Here is a 12,361-nt window from a genome sequence, read left to right as displayed (position 1 = left end):
AGGGTGTATGCAATTCAAATGGAGCTGCCTAATATTTTGATTCTATTTGAAATTGATACTCCCCTGTTGAAGATATTTTCAAAATCTTGCAGAGGGGGAGTGTGGAATTTACATGGAAAAGCCCAATGAACCCAAATCGTCATTTAGATATGGCTCATTAATGCTCTGCTAGTCCAAGTTTTGAGATATTTCCTTAAAATATCAAGAGCTATCTCAAGAATCACTGAACCAATACTAGTCTTGTTTGTATTTTTCATGCTGATTCCAAATATGGTCATAAAAATGTACAATTTTGAATTGTTTGAGTTCTTAAAGAAAATTTGAAACTTGTTCTGCAGTTGTTGTTTTTTTCTTCTTCTTTTTCTTCTTCTTTTAAATAAAAAAAAAAAATTGAATTTATACATTAGTACATTCATCCGATTTCCAAGCTTTATTCTTTAGTCTCCACCACTGGCTGCAATAGCTCTCACCAAGTTATTTTGCAAAAACCAGATCGGGCCATACGTGCCTTTAGAGTATTTGGTAATCAATACACCACTTTGATCGTTTTCTTGTAGGGGTGTATCTTCTCATGAGCGCAGTGAAAGATGCGACTGTCTGGATATGGAATAGCTACTATGTGTATAGTGAAGAATTGAAACCATCTCTATCTTTTGGAATATGGATGATATTTATATTTTGCTTGAAAATTGTTTACAGACAAGGTTGCCAAATAAATTGCTAATCCATTTAAAGTCCACACTCCCCCTGTTGGAGATTTAGGAAATATCTTCCACAGGTGGAGTATGAATTTCAAATGGAATTAGCACATTGGCCATCTCTATTTGAAACACATCCCCCCTCTTCAGAAGATTCAGGTTGAATCTTTCTCAGAGGGTGTATGAAATTCAAGTGGAACTGCCTAATGTATTCGCTGCATTTGTAACCCCCCCCCCCCCAAGAGGGTTGTCAAATGTCAAGATGGGCAGGGGGAGGGGATGGAAACAATATCCCCCATTTGGTACAGCCATGGCTTATACATAAACGAAACAAGGCCTAAAATTTGCCTGTTTGATGCAAGAGTGTGTACATTCAATTAAAAGGCAGCTATTTTAATTCAATGCTGGACTCGCAAGACGATATATCCGCCATTTATGTCAACTTGTCGTGCTTGTTTCTCTGTGATTGTTCAGTCGATAGGGGAAGAATATACACACACACAGAAAATGTAGATTTTTTTGCATTGTTCTTGATCTCAAGAAAAGGAGAAAAAAAGCTTATCTGATAGCACACTCAGGGCTATGTTGTTACACTTCTCTATATCGGGACTTTAGGAATTGTCGACAGCCAAATCCACAAAGATCGATGGAAGATAAGAATGTAACAGAATAAATTGGATTTCAAAATTTGATAAAATCGTTTTTACTTGAACGTGTGCGGATCTTTTGTTGATATTGATGTATCACTTGATGGCTTTTTGAACATATGTAAAATGAGAGTTATCAGTTACAGGGCTATTCCAGTTGAAATCCATACACCCCCTGTGGAAAACATTACTTTAATCTCCCACACAGGGAGTGTGAATTTCAAAATGGGTTACATGAATGAGTGACTCCATTTAAAATCTGTGGGGGAGATTAAGGACATGTCTTCTACAGGGGGTGTATGGATTTCAATTGGAATACCGCATTTGTTACGTTTTATAAATGGTAAACTTTAGGTGGTGTTAAGTGATAATAATATTGCCGCCAGCAATTGCCATGACGATGGCGTGGTTTGCTTTGCTTTGGAGAAGTCAGGTATCATTTGTGTGTGAAGTAGCAATGCGGTTTCAAGTTTTCTAGGGCTTGGGTGAATTAATGATTTTCATTGTTTTACTTCTTGATTTCATTACAGATTGGAGGCATTTTTTTTCTATGTATTGCTCAGTTTAGGTATATATATGAATAAGTAATTACTTATTGCTTTCATTTCATTGCTTTTTTAGTATTTTCATATTGAAGACATCTTTTTTCTTTCTTGCATTTCTTGATTTGGATATGAATTTTCATTGTTTTACTTCTTGATTTCATTACAGATTGGAGGCATTTTTTTTCTATGTATTGCTCAGTTTAGGTATATATATGAATAAGTAATTACTTATTGCTTTCATTTCATTGCTTTTTTAGTATTTTCATATTGAAGACACCTTTTTTCTTTCTTGCATTTCTTGATTTGGATATGAATCAAAGATATTATATTATACCCAAAGAGTATCGACCTGATATAGACATATAAAAATAAGTAATGTTTCTGACTTTCAAATGATTATTTTTCAAAATAAAAAGTTGTCCAAATTCTGGAAACAGTTTCTCAAATTTAACTAGAAAATTGAAAAATGAAAATTTTCTTAGGTTGGAATTCCGAAAGGGGGTTTAAACCTAGGTTTAGCTAAACCCAGGTTTAAACCTAGGTTTAAACCTAAGTTGCGTTTCCCGTAGCTGGTTTAAGTTAAACCTGGGTCTAAAGCTGAGTACTAAAGTCGCAAAAGCCGGGTCTAACTTAAACCTGGCAGGGGTAGGTTTAAGTCCAGGTTTAAGTGCATTTGTCTGCATGCCAACCACTGAAGCCTGCTTGTTACGGAAGCGGACCACTGCAATTCATGGTATTTGCAACTGGAAAAATGTGCCACAGAACCAATTTTTGTTAGTCTTAATAAAAGGATTATGTTCCATAATGAATAGAGAAGAGTTGTGACAATTGTAACCAGAGTTTGAAAGCGGGGTGATCGCCAAGCTTGTACACAGCTGCAATCATGGGCATGGCAGTGACAGCGCAATACACGGCAGTGACAGTCATACCGATACCCGGTACTCACGGCACAGTGCAATAGCATAGGGCCGCGTCATGACAGTGAAGGTAAGAAACGTCGGCTTATTCGTGACATATTAATACTGTTTTACCACCTAAAAGCCCCTATATATGTAAATCACTCATTTATATTGGTGACGATTTTAGGCTGTGGTATTGTTTTAGTCAAGCTTAGGAATCGATTAGGTTAGGCTTAACAAATTACATGTTAATACCGTGTACAGGAGAATAGCCTAGCCGAGGCTTTGTGGATTTTTATCAGCAAACGAAGCTCGGACAAAGCTTTTTCAATGTTCCCTTATAAGTCTGGGCTTTTTTCCAATGAGTTTCAGCTTGAAATGAAGATGTAAGGACTCAGGAGTTTAATACTCACGGTAGAGTGATGTCGTGGTGTTAGAAGCCGGTGTAGAAGTAAAACGTTTAGGCCTACCCCATCAGGCGGCCCTGGCCTGGTCATGATGGTCCTAGCTGGCTAGCCTATGGCTTAGGATATCATGGGATGGGCTGTAGCCATGGTAGCCTTGGCAAAAACTGTATCAGTACCGGTACCCACAAGACAGATATTTTCCGTAGGCCTATGTTCTTCAAGATTTAGGGATTTTGTCTATGTAAATAATAGGTCAGGCTTCAAGTTCAAGCTTGGTAGTGGAACATCCTAGGCCCTAGCCTTAATACCGACCTGTACCATTTATAGGGGCATAGGCCTAGGGCATAATTATGTGATGGCATGCCTGCCCTACATAGGCCCTATGTTTACAGGCTGGCTAGGCCTGGACTCGGGCTGTTCCAGGCTTATTATTGAACTTGAAGCGCCGCCTAATTATTTTAATATGAAATCTACCGTTTGTTTAATATTTTGTCTGACTCGTGCTAGGGCATTTATCAGGTCATCGTGGTATAACTGGTACTAGGCCTATGAAAGTTTGGTCAAGCAGGCATATTATCAGGCATAGGCCTATATAAAATAGATTGCTCATCATTCCTGTGACTGATTAATTTTATTGAATTCTCAGTGCTCACTGAAGTATATTTTTAGATACGCCATCATGATCAGGTAGGCCTAAATCTTACTACAAATTGCAAATTTTAAATGCATGAAACTCTCGACTGATTAACAGCAGTACAAAATAAAATGGTATGCTTTGTTTTGTTTTTTCGTTTACAGGCCCGGTTTACAGGTCAAACTGTCAATGTCATGTCAAGAGGAATGTTTTCTAATCTGAGTGATGATTCCCATGCACCATAACTTGAGGTTATTTTGGTAAGTTTAAAAGTATGGAATGTAGGTATGAGGTAATTTACTGCCCCATTCCAGAAAAAAAGCACTGATTTTATTGGATTAAAAAAAACATCAAGTCTGACAAACGAAACATAGCTCAATCGTAATCATTCATTTGGTACTGACCGTGAGACAATAGAAAACGTTCACTATTGTACTAATTTCTTGGGGAAGCCAAAAACATGCATTTTCGACATGTTTTCTGACAATCGAGTCACAAAAATCAAAGACTTGGAACATGTCTAAGCATTCAAAATCTTGAGTATATGCCACAATTTTGCTCTAATTTTTACTCTTTGTGTGTTACCTTTGAAATGATAGGCTAAAAGAATAAAACATGCTTTTTCCAAAAATTAGAATGCATAAATTTAAATTAGACTTCGTACAAATCTTTATATTTTTTGTTCATGAATATTATACCAGGCCTAGTAAAAGAAATATCTCAACAGACAACAGCAATTTTGAGAAAATTTTCTTCACATGCCAAAATCTCAAAATTGAGAGTGGGGGTGTGTGTGGGGGGGCAAGATTTGGATATAGTTCTATTTCATATTTTAAACTATTTTTTTCTTTCTTTCATTACAGAAGAACAAGCTACATGATGAAGTAACCGCGATCCCCGGCTGAGATCCACTGGCCATCAAAGTTAGGACTACAGAATCGATGAGCAGTACAACCACAAGTGTTTTTAACATGAAACTTTTTACTTTGCTAAATGTTATAGGCCTTTAACATGTTTATGTTTAAGCCTACTAGTGTAACACAAACATGATAACATAATATGAGACTTTTGGTATCGATATTATTACTCCGGAATACTAGTTTGTGTATACTACTCAATGGAAATGAAGACAAGTTTTGTACGTTGCACGTTTCACACACTATTGTCATTATCATTAAGTCTTAGGAAGGTATTAATTTTAAACATGTCCTTTAATGGGTAACATGGTCTTCACTACTTTCCTATATGAAACCAGCATGGGCGTCAATCCTGGAGGGGGACATAATATCAAATGTCCGAGTAGGCCTATGCCCATTCGCATTTTGGTAACTGAATCAATAGTACCGGGGGTAGTCTACAGTATAATAGCCATTTTGAGATCTGCACAAAAATAACCAAAAATAATGTAAAATGTCCACCAAATGACTTCAAAATTTGGATTTGCTTTTTTTTCAACTTCTGAAGGGGCACATCCCTCCGGGGCGACCACTCACATAAATGGGTCTGTACGCATGCGTGACCAAAAAAAAAAAAACAAGGAAAAGGGGTGTTTTTTAGGCAAGGCAAGTTACGTGAGTGGACGCATTTATGGTCTAAAAACACTGATTTTCAAGAATAAGGGTATAGTTTTCTGTAACTGAACAACTTGTTTAGGGTACCTTTTCAAATATTTGGTAAATTACAAGTCCAATAAGTGCTGGTAGGGGGGTTTAAAGAAAAACACTATCATACTTGAGTGGCCCCAGGGCATCCCTCTCATACGTGCGGCGCTGACATATCTTTTCACATCCGTGCCCCTCCTCCATTTTCAGAACAGATCGACGCCCATGACATGACCTGACAGTAGGCCTGACATAATCTTAATAAATAAATAAACAACCCAGCAAACACAAAAACGTTTTCAAAACGTTTTAAATAAGTTATATTTTGACTTTTGGTTTAGGTAAAAACGTTTTAATAAGGTCCTGATAACGTTTTAAAACGTTTTGTATGAAAACACACTACAACAATATTTTTAAATGTTTTCAAAAAATGTTATTGTAAACTATTTTTGCAAACATTTTTACCAAATATTGTGTCGATACTTAAATAACATTATGTTAAAATATTTGAACACAGCAAACACAGAAATGTTCTTAAAATGTTTTTTTTTTTTCAAAACCTTTTAATAACATTTAAATGTCGGGTTATATACAGGTCATGAAAACGTTTTAAAACGTTACTGAAAATATTTTGGGCAAACATTTTTCGCAAAATATTTTTTCAACCCCAACTGTATAGAATGTTTTGTATCAAGTTTTCAAGAATGTTTTTGGAATGTTATTAAAACGTTTTTATACCCTTTATATAACCGACATTTAAACGTTTTCTACAAAATATTTTTGTTTGCTTAGCAGTAGATTATCAATTTTTTTAATTTAAGGTTGTGAAAACGTTTTATAATCTTAATATACCCGCTATATAACCCGACATTTAAACGTTTTCTGACAACCTTTTATAACCTTTTGCGATGTCGAAAACGTTTTGTGTTTGCTGGGAACAAACCTCTATGCTACTTGAAACGAATTCATTCAATGTTATTATTTAATGTACAAGGTGGTTAAAAATTACTTAATCAGTAGACTATTTGAAGTGATGGATTATGTATCATGTTTAACATTAATAATAAAATAAATATGCTACACAGTTTGTACTTTTATTATAATAGGTCAGTGTTTTGTTTTAATATTCTAAATCTAAATTATAGCTATTTTATGCCTGCAATAGGATACACCAGGCATCTTCAATTATGAGGCCTACCCTCCGCGCTGTCCGTAAAAGAGAGAACCATGTGATGATGCCTCCTCGATGAGTTGTAAATGTAACGAACGAAATAAACGGACAGCGCGGAGGGTATTCCGTAGGCTAGGCCCAAATTATACTAACCTTGCGGAAATTGCCAAACAGCGTGCCACTTTGAATGCCCCTCTCAGCCTGACAAAAATTGCTTGCCCCTCTCGGCCTGCTAAAAAATTGTTTGTCTCCCAACCCCCACCGCTTGGCCAGCCAAAAACATTTGCGTCACACCATGTCAAACTTGTGGGAACCCAATTTGCAAATTCGGCGCAGTGAGCATATTGGTCATGTGAAAAACGGAAAGAACGTTTTTCATACTCTCATGGATAAGCCCTTTTAGAGCATTTTATTAAAAGGTGCCCGTAAATGTGTGCAAAAATAGCTGGGTAAAATATGCTTGCTCTTCTTTTGGCTTGCCAAAACAGCCCCCCATTTTACCCTCCCCAGGCTTCATAATTATTGCACCTGTATTATATGTGAAATACCAAGAAATTAAATTTAAAAAAATACCATTTCAGCTTAATCACTGTTAGGCCTACAATGATGCAACGTGAGTGTTGTTTAAACTTGGGAAAATCATAGTAAAATAAGGCTGAACTTTTCGTGGATTATAGATCTCCGTATATGGTTAAAAAATAAGAATCATTTTCATCAATAAACTCAGAAACATGAAAAAGATAACAACTCTAGGCCCTACTACCCGCTATTTATTCACAATTTCCCACACCAATGCCTATTATAGCCTTTCAAATAAATTGGAATATCATACCCATGCACAAAGTTCCGTGTAATATGCATAAGAGTATACACCACAGTTAGTACTATGCGGCTCTGAAACCAGGTCTAAGTTTAAACCTAGGTTTAAACCCAGGTCTAACTAGTCCGAGCTTTGAATCGTAAAATAACTTAAACCTAGGTTTAGGCTTAAGCCGGGACTAGTTAGACCCAGGTTTAAGTTAGCACCGGCTTAAGTTAAACCACCTTTCGGAATCCCAACCTTAAGGTTTTTTGAGAAAATTTTTAATCAGTTTCCTGAAATGTGCAATCTTTAGTTAAACGTAAAAAGCCTGAAATTGCTACCTGAATCTGCTGCTCATACCACCTTTCTGTAGACTGCTTTATATTCCCTTTTGATAGACAATTCACACCATCAATGCCATTCCATAAACACATCCCCAGTGACTGCTCTGCCCCAAATTTTTCATTTTGAGATGAGTTGAAGTATATATTTCCAAAAGGGACTCAGTAGACGAACCTTTCCACAGAGAAAGGGCTGTAGTCTCAGGCAACCCTCATTTTGATCACAAGTGGCTTGGAGATAAAATGTGTGCTACGAGGGTTGTTTGAGTTTATACATCACACCGATTTAAATCATTGATTTCAATTACGATTTAAATCACTTGATTTTTTTTTTAATCACTGATTTACTTCATTCCTGAGGTTTCTGCAACTTTTGGTACAATTAAAATACCTCTATGATGGCACTTTATCTATTGCTACAAATTCATCTTCAAGGTGCAGAATTCAACAGGTTTTTTCCCCATGATTTTTGCCAAATTTTCATATAAAAAACATGTTTTGAATTTTTGTAAATATCTGATAGGATTGCGCATTATGATGTCTAGCATTCCACTCATCTGTTTTTTGCCAAATTTTCACATATAAAAACACGTTTTGAATTTTTGTAAATATCTGATAGGATTGCGCATTATGTCTAGCATTCCACTCGTCTGTTTTGAATTTATTATCGGGTATAGCAGTTCTTGGAATAAAAAAAAAAAAAAATCTGATTTAAATAAAAAGATTTTTTTTTATTATTAAAAAAAAAAATCACCAACCCTGCATATTAGACTAGTTGCAAAATAAGTATATTGATGACTGATGAGTCTGCTTTCATCAGCAGTACACCTCTTACCCAAACCAAACTTGAGTACTCCCCACCCAATAGACCTATACATCCACACTATAGAGATGGTAACTCTATTTATCAATAACAATCAATTACACCCTTTTCAACTCATCAAGTACTACGCTTAAAACATCCATATTTAAAACTCCTTATTTATTTGTGTTGTGGCGATATATTATTTTATATCCTGTGCCTTCTATTTTAATTTATTTATTTAATCAAAATTATGGTGTCATTCACCCCGAGTGAGATCACTCTCTCGTATCATTTCGATTAGACTATCGTAAAACGTCACAATGGTCTTTTGTAAACGGAAGTCTTGTGGACGACCCAAACTGAGAATGAATTGTAGCTTGTGGCAGTCACTCAGAGGCATAACACCTCTCCATAAACTCTCCGTGTGCATCAAGATTTGAACACAACTTCTTAGTTTAGAGCGAGAACAATTCTCGCTAATTATTACTTGATAATGGAGTTTGTTCTACTCCTAGTTCACTTGTTAGTTTTAATATAAAGTTTCATACCGAATGAAGAAGATGTAGTAAGTAATAAATATAACTTAATTATCAGTAAATTGTGGTTTTGATTGTCTTCATGTTTGTGTGATAATACTCGTGCTTGGCTGAATCTGAAAGCCTAAATAAGTCCCTGGTTGAACCTCTAGTTTTATGAAGAACTTTATATTAGCGCCCCTACTCATGCCAAATCTACGATGAAGAGCCGAGGAGCAGAACTACCAATCAGAGAGACTATCCGAGACGAGTGAACCAAGACGCATCTACCAAGCCGTGTGATTATTCCCTGGTACCTACCTCGCCGGCTAAAATATTTAGCGAGTCCTATTCCCAAAGTTCATTATTAGATTTGTATCATAATTTACAATTACTCTACATCATGGGCACTTTTCCTTTTTAAAGGAATTTTTTATTTTGATCACAAGTGGGTTGGAGATAAAAAGTGTGCTACATATTAGACTAGTATCCCGCGTCTTGTCTCTCAAGCTAATTACTCTTGGATTTTATTGAATTCACTCAATTATCTTGCGAGCAAGCGCTGATTCGCTGGAACTCTGTTGGAGTACCGTTACATGCCATTCTCCCTCGATAGTTTTCCAACAAGCTCCATTGAAACACTACTAGAATGAGTGATATCTTCTTCCTTTCTAGCCGTTATTTCTTTCCTGTTTTTATATTTTAAAGCAATTTGTGTACAGTGGCAGATTTTTATGCGGAAATAATTCACAGATTTGACTCAAACAATAATATAAGTATGGAACCACTGCACCAGTATATTGCTACTAATGTGTGTGTTTGTTTGTTTGGGGAATGGGTGTTGTGCATTTCAAGTTACCTGCAAACTGGAACCTACATCACAACCATGGACACACCTGCAACCGTGGACATCCTTGGTTGCAGGACCATGCAAGAATTGCATTTAAAAGTGGTCCACCTTTGGGGGGTTTAGGACGGGTCACGGTTGGATAGTACATGTATATTGTCGGGTGTGTGTCTGGTCCATGGTGTATCAATTGAAATCGGGTATGTGTGTCCTCAGTTAGATAGGATTAAATCATATGCAGAATGAGGTCCTCATTTGCAGGTATTTACAATTGGGTGTGTTTGCGTACAGTGCAAAGTGCACACATACTTTCAATCACTTTTTTCTAGAGATGTCCCCATTTGCCAGAACTATTCCAGTGAAATCATCTAGGCCTGAATATGCTAAGTTTAACCTGTGGACTCTAGAGGGGTCACACACAGTGATTTCATTTGGTTCATAATGCTTGTTTCCAAGTGACAGCCATTTTGTCCCCGCTTGCACGACTAAAAACCCACACACATGTCCCCGGTTGACACACAATTCAGGTAGGGGTTAGTTGTGTGGGGTGTAGGGGTGTATTTCTAAGTTTGTTAAGACCTATACAAACAAGGATGTACACCCGGAAATAGCATGATAGCTGAGGACACCATGAACAGCGGATGTCCACAGTTATGTGTCCCTACAAGTATGTAGGGGTAGTTGGGTGGACTGGAAGTGTATTTCTAAGTGCATTTGTAGCAATCGTATTCAAACACCCGGAAATAGCATGATTGCTGTGGACACCCTGCACTCAGCGGATGTCCATGTCTGTATGTCCCTACCAATATTTTGACAATAACATAAAAATGTATGACACCGTATATAAGAACATATCTTGTTTGCCGGGGTAAGTCTGGTCGCAGTTCGATATACCAAAAGTCAAGGGGATCCACTGTTTTCCCCATCTCACAAAAGCCTTTAAAACTTCTTATATTAAGACACATATCAGTATCCAGAGCACCCAATATGTTAATCGACCTGTTTCAATCTGCATCGTTACAAACCAGCATCTAAAAATGTTTCATTGAGCAGTGGCCACTTTTAATTTCTACCCAATTTCACTCCACGTATGTCTTGGGGAAAAAACTTTTCCTACCCTCTTCTCGTTCAGCATACTCCATCATCAAAAACACACGGTATGTTGAGCCTTGAAAAGCTTCAATAAACATAAAGTGGCTCCGGCAGGCTCTCTACTGTGTTTGCTAATGTTACACGATATGTGAACTAAAGATAGTCAACCCAAAGATAGGCTTTCCCGAGGGCCGGAGCAAATCTGTGATCGCGGAAAATCTTGTCTTATTCGCGGATTTGGGGCTTGAATGCGGAATTTGGCACATTTTTGCTGATTAGCCATTTTCAGTCGGAAAAAAAAATTTTTGGCTTAAAGTTGCTATTTATAATGTAATTTTATTTAAAATGATTGACAAAGTAGTAATATTTATCATTGATGTCAGGAGAGATGAGATGGGGTATAAAACCAGCAACCATCGCATGGACCCTTGCCAGCTGTGATCTATACACCTAATGGCAAAATGTGTGTTAAATTTTATAACGTTATCATTGATGTCAGCAGAGATGAGAAGGGGTATAAAACCAGCAACCATCGCATGGAACATTGCCATTGCTGTGATCTATACACCTAATTGCAAAATGTGTGTTAAATTGTATAACATTCATTTGAGAACGGAATATCGTGGGATCTACCATTTTTCAGCGCAGAATTGCACAGAAAAGTGTAATTTTTGAAGCACAGAAAAATGCAGAATTTGTGACACTTAGAACGCGGATCTTGCAGAAACAAAACACAGATTCTGCCAGACCCTAGCTTTCCCGTTCCATTTTTAAACTCATTCCAATTGCGGAGATGTTGCTTACCGTTTTATATCAAATGGTGAAATCTATGTCCGTGATACTTAGCCTCCTTTCTTGGTTTGTTTTCCTTGTCATAACAGGTGTCTTTGCGTAGATAACAACATTGTCGTCGTTGTCGGACAAGACCTTGTGATTGACGGCTACGACGGATACCACTACTTTTGATTCTCTTCTGATGGACGGATAGCTTTGGCGCTGGAAGTTGGTATTAATTACGGGGGTAAGTACCGCAATATCAGTTACTGGTTAGCACTGTATTGTTGCGTGTTGAAAGGGTTTTTTAAAAGCGAGATGATTGATAAACAGTAGAATCTGAAACATCCTCATCTGTCAATGCACGGTTCTTTAACCCTAATATCATGGTACATGCATAGAATGGCCTTTGAATGACTTGGGTACAAAAGATGAGATTGGTTCATGTAACTTTTAGCTGTTAGTGTTACACTCAGAGAAAAAAAGTTTGACTAATAGAACCTATTTTGTCCTGTATGTGGAACCCTCTCCTAAATGGTTCTAAAAGGAACCAAAAAGGTTCTATCAGCTTTGTTGGTTTTGA

At 37.0% G+C, this 12,361-nt stretch overlaps 1 protein-coding gene and 1 long non-coding RNA gene across 4 annotated transcripts in view; both read left to right on the top strand.

The window, feature by feature from the left end:
• LOC140145914 (vitamin D3 receptor B-like) overlaps positions 1-12,361 on the top strand; it is a 495,422-nt gene that overhangs the window by 88,664 nt on the left and 394,397 nt on the right. For all 3 annotated transcript variants that reach the window (XM_072167634.1, XM_072167633.1, XM_072167635.1), the window contains exon 3: positions 11,886-12,025. The gene's annotated coding sequence lies outside the window, so the exon portion shown is untranslated. The remainder of the gene's footprint in view (positions 1-11,885; positions 12,026-12,361) is intronic.
• On the top strand, positions 2,761-5,279 carry LOC140135441 (uncharacterized). Its single transcript, XR_011856514.1, has 3 exons — positions 2,761-2,877; positions 3,995-4,090; positions 4,697-5,279. It is a non-coding gene; the product is annotated as an uncharacterized lncRNA (long non-coding RNA).

This window comes from Amphiura filiformis, chromosome 2 (genome assembly GCF_039555335.1).
Source record: "Amphiura filiformis chromosome 2, Afil_fr2py, whole genome shotgun sequence".
In the NCBI taxonomy this organism is placed as follows: Eukaryota; Metazoa; Echinodermata; class Ophiuroidea; order Amphilepidida; family Amphiuridae; genus Amphiura; species Amphiura filiformis.
The sequence above is the reverse complement of the archived record's forward strand: the minus strand, read 5'-3'. Positions and strand labels throughout refer to the sequence as shown.